Below are 6,000 nucleotides of genomic sequence, written 5' to 3' on the forward strand. Positions count from 1 at the left end.
TGCAGTTGTGGATTTTTTTAATATGTAGAAGGAGGAATAATTGCATTCTCAGTTCTGCAACTGACTGTGAAAAAAAATCATGTCAGCTTCAACTCTGTGTAATAAGTGGCCAAATATTCCACGGCAGAGATACAACAATATAACAAGTTATTGCTATCTCTTTTTTTCCCCCACCTGGAATGAAGGCAAAATATGTATTTCTTAGAACCTTATTAAAGGAAATAAAATTTCTTATTTGTAGATTTAATCTCTTCCCATCTTTTATGCTCTGCTATTGTCTGTTTTGAAAATCATTTGTTCAGGACAAGACGTCTCTTATCATAAGGGTTTGCAACCAACTCTACACACTGCAGCATAAAATTATAATTTCATCAGTTGTGTTGCTGGCCTGAAAACATATATCCGTTTTTCCTACAGTCAGAAATCCTACCAAAGTTAGCTCATAAGGACTAGGTTGCTCTCACCAAGAGAACTGGCAGGATCAGACCTCCCTTTTCAAACTGGTGGTAGCTGCAGTCCCGGGGCAGGATGTGATGGTAGGGATGGGTCTATACTAGTTAAACTCAACATGCCTGGAAACATTCCTGAGCATTGAGGCCAACTGGCACAGAAAGACCTGAGTTTATGCTTGCAAATTGCCTATTGGGACCATTCTAGCAACCAAATTGTGCCCAGAAATCGTTTGCAGAGAGTGTTAATTGGAAGAGGTCAAATTCATGCCAGGGAGCATTTTAACAGTTTAATAGCATAGACAATCTCATTCTAGTGCCTGGAAATATTCCTAGGCCCATCCGATTTTACTAGTATTTACACAGGCTATGGGTGGTTTCATAGCAGCTCAAGCTGGATTACGTCAAGCCTACCTTTGCCCTGCCCTTGTGTTCCCACCCCTTCACTCCTACCAGTACTCATGTCCAAACAAATGGTGAGCTGATTCAAACTGATCCAATTAAAATCCAATCACCTTCTGTGGGGAAGGTGGGGGGCTCCTTTTCATCTGGGTGGGTCCCTTGAATCGTGTGGCTGCCCAGTTCCAAGCGAGTGCCCAGTCAAGGGAGGGAGCAGGAAAGACAGGCAGGGTTGGCAGGAAAGGTGGGAATACGTTAGACTGAATTTAGCCCATCTTAGGCTATTGTGGAACCGTATCTTAACATTTCTATTTACAGCAACATTCCTAAGTCTCCTTCAGCTGCCTTCTATACCTTGGAGTGTCCTTTGTAAGGCACTTGTTCAGCTACAGCAATTTCCTGTGGCATTAAAAAAGTATTGATTAGATTATGTTCCCTCAGCTGGTGAAGACACAACTCTGTGAGGGTGTATCTGTACTCTGTCTGTAACTACCTAAGGTCAAAAAGAAGGGGAGTCAACTAAAAATGTTTGCTCATACTAAGAAAAAAAACCTCCTGTAAGTGCCATCCAACACATCTTATTTCCCTGTTTTTAATTTACATTTGTGTACATGTCCTTTAATATTGTTGCTATGTCTACAGCCTTGCGGAGCTCCAAAACCCAGTGCTTTCCCTTTCAACGTAGAAGGTCACTTTGTAGCTCTTACTAGCCCCTGGTAATATAACAATACTTCAAAGCGTGTGCTCAAAGGACTTGGTGGCAATCCTTCAGCCACCAAAAGGTACCAGACACCAGCAGTATCCCAGATTAAGGACCAGCCAGCTGAATAGCTGGCAATTAGCAAATGCTTGTTCTTAGATTCAAGATATCAGACTTTTTAGTGTAGAGAGAATGAATAACACAGCCTACATAAAACTTACAAATTCTGTTTGATATTATCACTTGCCCATTTGCTTGTGTGGTAATATTTTATATAGGTCTTGGCAAGGACAGCATGACTGGAGGCTAAGTGCCTGCCTCTGAATGGGATGGCTGCCAAAGACTATCTGAATAAGTCTTGCCTGAATAAAATAACTAAGTTTCTGCAAATTATTAAGAACAGACCTCCCCAGATTGTCTGGAGAGAGCAGAGAAAGAAAAGAAAGTAGCAGAAGAAACAACAAAAAAAACCACACAGGAAAAAAAGAGAGAAAAGTCAAGGTCAGTTTTGATTTTTAAAAACTCACACAATGAGAAGTCACAAGACTGGACAGAGGGGGAATAAAAAACTCACTGATAGGGGCACAGGAGGTTAAGAGAGATCCAGGAAGGGAGACAGCATGTACCAAGAGTAGATCTTGGGCAAGGCAAGAAAACCTAGGCAGGAAGCTGACAGATTATTCTTGTTTTGAAATGTGACCAAATATCTTGTATATTATCTAAAGGTAAGTTGGCCACGAAATTACTCTACTAATTTAATGCTTTATTGGCTTTAACTATCACACATGCTAGAAGAGCAGAATTGCAATCCGGAGTAGCCACGCTGATGTGGGGAGGATGTGTAAAAAGCCTTTGGGGTCCTGGCATTGCTTGGTTTGACAGCAAGGTTCCCCTTCTTTATAAGATTTGTAAGACAGAGTCTTGTTTCGTTCACCCAAATTAGAGGCATCGATTCAATGAGATATAACAAAAAGGTAGTTTACAGTACAGACATCATGCAATTATTATTGCTTTCATCAGCCACTACATATTCATTTTGGAGCAAATTCTGGTCTCAGTTAAATCAGGGTTATGGTTTTATAATGACACATCGGAACAGAAAACAGCTGTTTATCTTTCAGTATGGGCAATGCTGAACAATGCAAGTCTGTGGTTCTTTAAAAGATAATCAAATTTGTATAGGATAAAATCTTTAGTGCATTTTCCCCCATACCTGGCACTTATAATACAAGATGATAGCACAGAAAGACATTCTGTTCATCCAATCAACTTTTAACAAATTCACTGGCAAGTAACAGACATTGAATATTGAGGTACAGAAAGCAAGCAAGCTAATGTTGGGGACAGGGAATAAGAAATAAACTAAAAAACAGACTCAAGTTTTATTTCATTAATAATAGTGGGCTTTTTTTCCCTAGAACAACCGTGTATCATTTCTAGCACACTGAGCTGAATCCCCAGGTCAGCCTGGTGGTGGGTCTCTAAAGGTTTCAGAAGGGGAAGCGTTTGCCTACAGATGCATGCCTCACCATTGGCTCATTCAAATCTAAAAATGACTTCATTTTAGAAAAAATACCAACCTCTCCTGCAAACAGGGTATGAACTGATGTAGCATAATTATACATACAGGGAGACCAGCCCAAGGGAAAACAACAATTAGTTCCTTTTGTGCTAGACAAAACCTGGAAGAGGAGGCATGTTAGCTCCAGTGAAAGCTTATCAGTCAACATAAGAGATCAGTATGTCCCAAACTCACCAGAGCAAAGAAAGTCTCTTTTAATTAGAAGCTGGAGAGCTATCCATATGGAGGAGAAATTCTTGTAAGCTATCTCTCAGCCTCACACACAACCCAGCTCTTAATTCCCAATGCTCTTCTTATACACACTGTCACCTTGAAAGCCTAGAAAAATATGGAGCAATTTGAAGTCTGAATGTTCCACAGGCTGAGACGGTTCTCAGAGTATTTACAAAGGTGGGGGGAAGTGTCTCCTGCACTTCAGAAAACATGTCTCTCTTCCTGCCCTTCATCAGAGAGTTTTGTGGGACTGGAAGCAGTGAGGTGGGGTCTCCCTTCTCCCCATCATATACAGTGACATTCACCTCCTCAGTGCATCTGTAAGAGGCACTCCTTGGGTCAGAGGCAGGTTGCTTTGCATTTGAAACATTTGGTGACCTTATTCTCTCCCTGGTTGGCTTCCAAATCAAATTTGACTAGAAAGCTCCTGACAATGTCTAATGGGGAATCAAAGTAGACTTCAAAAGTTTCAGTCAAACTTTTTAATCCAAAAGATAGCAACTGAAGAATATGCAAAAGTCTACAGAATGAGCGGTTAAAATACTTTTCTCCCAAAGACAACATATGTTCTGTAGCTGCACAGTCAAGTACTTCCGGACTCTTGGGCCAGCAGAAATGGAAGGCATTTTCTTCGGAAAAAGTCTATCCAGAAATATATCCCTCAGCAGCCTGACAGACCCAGTTCCAGAGAACAGCAATGACAGATGTTTCAGTGGATGCCTGTCAATTAGCTAAGCAACGAAGCCTGAGAAAAAGTTTTCAGGCCTGAAACTTAGATTCATCTCTAAGGAACTAGAGGTTGTTTGAGTAGCCACATAGCAGTGTGAATGTCCTGCAAACAGGACAATCCAGCACAGACAGAAACCACACACAAATACTGCAATGACACTGGAAGGACTGCCCTGTCTCTACCTTTGCTGCAGCATAGGTCCTGGCAATACTTTAGGGAGAGCTGGCAAAAACATTTAAAAAGGAAGCAACACTCCCTAATGAACAGTTGTATTTAATGGGGAAATTCACAGTGATGGTGAATGCAACTAATCAGTAATTTGTCCTTTTTTTTTTCCAGTTGAAATATTTTCTATATATAAAACAATAGTATCACGTATCAAATCACTGTGTAAAATAAATAAATGCATCTGGATCTATACATTTTAAATGCCAGTTGATACTATTTGCTATCTGTTTCTTTGTAATCTCTTTCTTTGTTAATCAGTATGGTGAAATATGGGTATTGCTCCAACAGAAAATGGCACCAATCCAAAGAAACTGCTATAAGCATTTGGGTCCTGTATAAATGACATGGAGCCTGTGGTAAGCAAAGATCTGAACATACAGTGGCTGAGCTGCTTCGTTCCAGCTCCCATGTTTTGGGGTGTACTAATATCATACCCCGTTAGGGGCCTAGGACCAAACCACTGCTGTGTAGGGTAAGCCACAGAGCCCACCCGAGATGTGGGCAGGTGTGTGGACAGGCAAAGGCCTCTCTTACTCTCCTCTCCCGGTGCGGTTTGCAAGCACTGCTACGCATGATGGAGAGCGGCTTTAGAAGACGACGAGGGGTGTCTGTAGCTCCTTCCAGCAGGTCATGGGAGCTGAAGAGCCACACAGAGGAAAGGAATTTTTCCCCTGCAGCTCTGAGCAAAGTGGGGTGTTGGGGATTCATGACTCAGGCCATGATTCACGCTCTGGTCTCCTCTCATTTCCGGAGCAGCGTGCTGCTGTTAGGCGAGGGCAGAGAGTGAAGTCAACAACTTACCTCTGAACAAACAGAGAAGAAGAGGAGGAAGAAGGAGGAATTGCTCACCAACTGTGCAATGAACAGTGGGCAGGCAACCCAGGGTATTTTCAACCCGTGTTTACCTTGCCCGCAGCTCTGACCCGGCTGGTTCCAGCCAAGGGCGTGAGCAAACATTTGTCCTCAGTTTCCTTCGCATGGGTGAGCACCTTGAAAGATTTGTTTGCTTTTCAGATTTGAATACACTCTCACACTCAAAGTGAAATAATCAAACCTCTGAACTTCAGAAGGGCTCAGGTGGAACCGGTGGGAAAACCACATGGCATTCGAGCAGGACTGCCAGCCAGCCAGCCCACGGCACTCAAAACATGCCAGGGATTTCCACACAGCCTGTCGAATCTGGCCTCGGTTTCTGTTTGCTTTTCGCAGTTACATGGTACACCTTGCTCACGCTATAAAAGCCTGGCGCTGGGGCACCAGAGCAAGCATCTCCGTTCAGCGCTCATGCAAGGCTGAACACGCTGGTGGTGGGAACTGCGCCGAGCACTGCGACTCCACAGCACCTCAGACCTCCTGCACTATAGCTGAAGAGCTTTCTGTAACTTACTCCCTTCAGATTAATGCTAAGTGCAGACTGGACCTGCTGTCCCTGTTACAGAAGGGCCAAAGTGAGTCCTGAGGCAGGCGGGTTGCAGCGACACCAGGAGAAAGGCGAAGCTTTAGCGCGGTCCTGCAGCAGGCTGGGCTCGGCAACAACACAGAGGGAGGGCTTGCTTTTGGAAAAAGCCGGTAGCGTTGTGTAAACACGGTGTATTCAGGTCTGATTTATCCAGATGTAAATTCTAAACTACTGAGCTGGGATTAAATCTCTTGTAAAAAGTGATTCCACGCTGGTGTCATACACAGAAAATAAATTTAT

The 6,000-nt window shown here is 43.0% G+C and overlaps 1 protein-coding gene across 1 annotated transcript in view; it reads right to left on the minus strand.

Moving 5' to 3' along the window:
* ITGB6 (integrin subunit beta 6) overlaps positions 1-1,113 on the minus strand; it is a 34,140-nt gene extending 33,027 nt beyond the window's left edge. Inside the window, exon 1 of the mRNA XM_072874742.1 lies at positions 965-1,113. The gene's annotated coding sequence lies outside the window, so the exon portion shown is untranslated. The remainder of the gene's footprint in view (positions 1-964) is intronic.
* Between the last annotated feature and the right edge of the window lie 4,887 nt (positions 1,114-6,000).

This window comes from Ciconia boyciana, chromosome 10 (assembly GCF_034638445.1).
Source record: "Ciconia boyciana chromosome 10, ASM3463844v1, whole genome shotgun sequence".
NCBI classification, from domain to species: Eukaryota; Metazoa; Chordata; class Aves; order Ciconiiformes; family Ciconiidae; genus Ciconia; species Ciconia boyciana.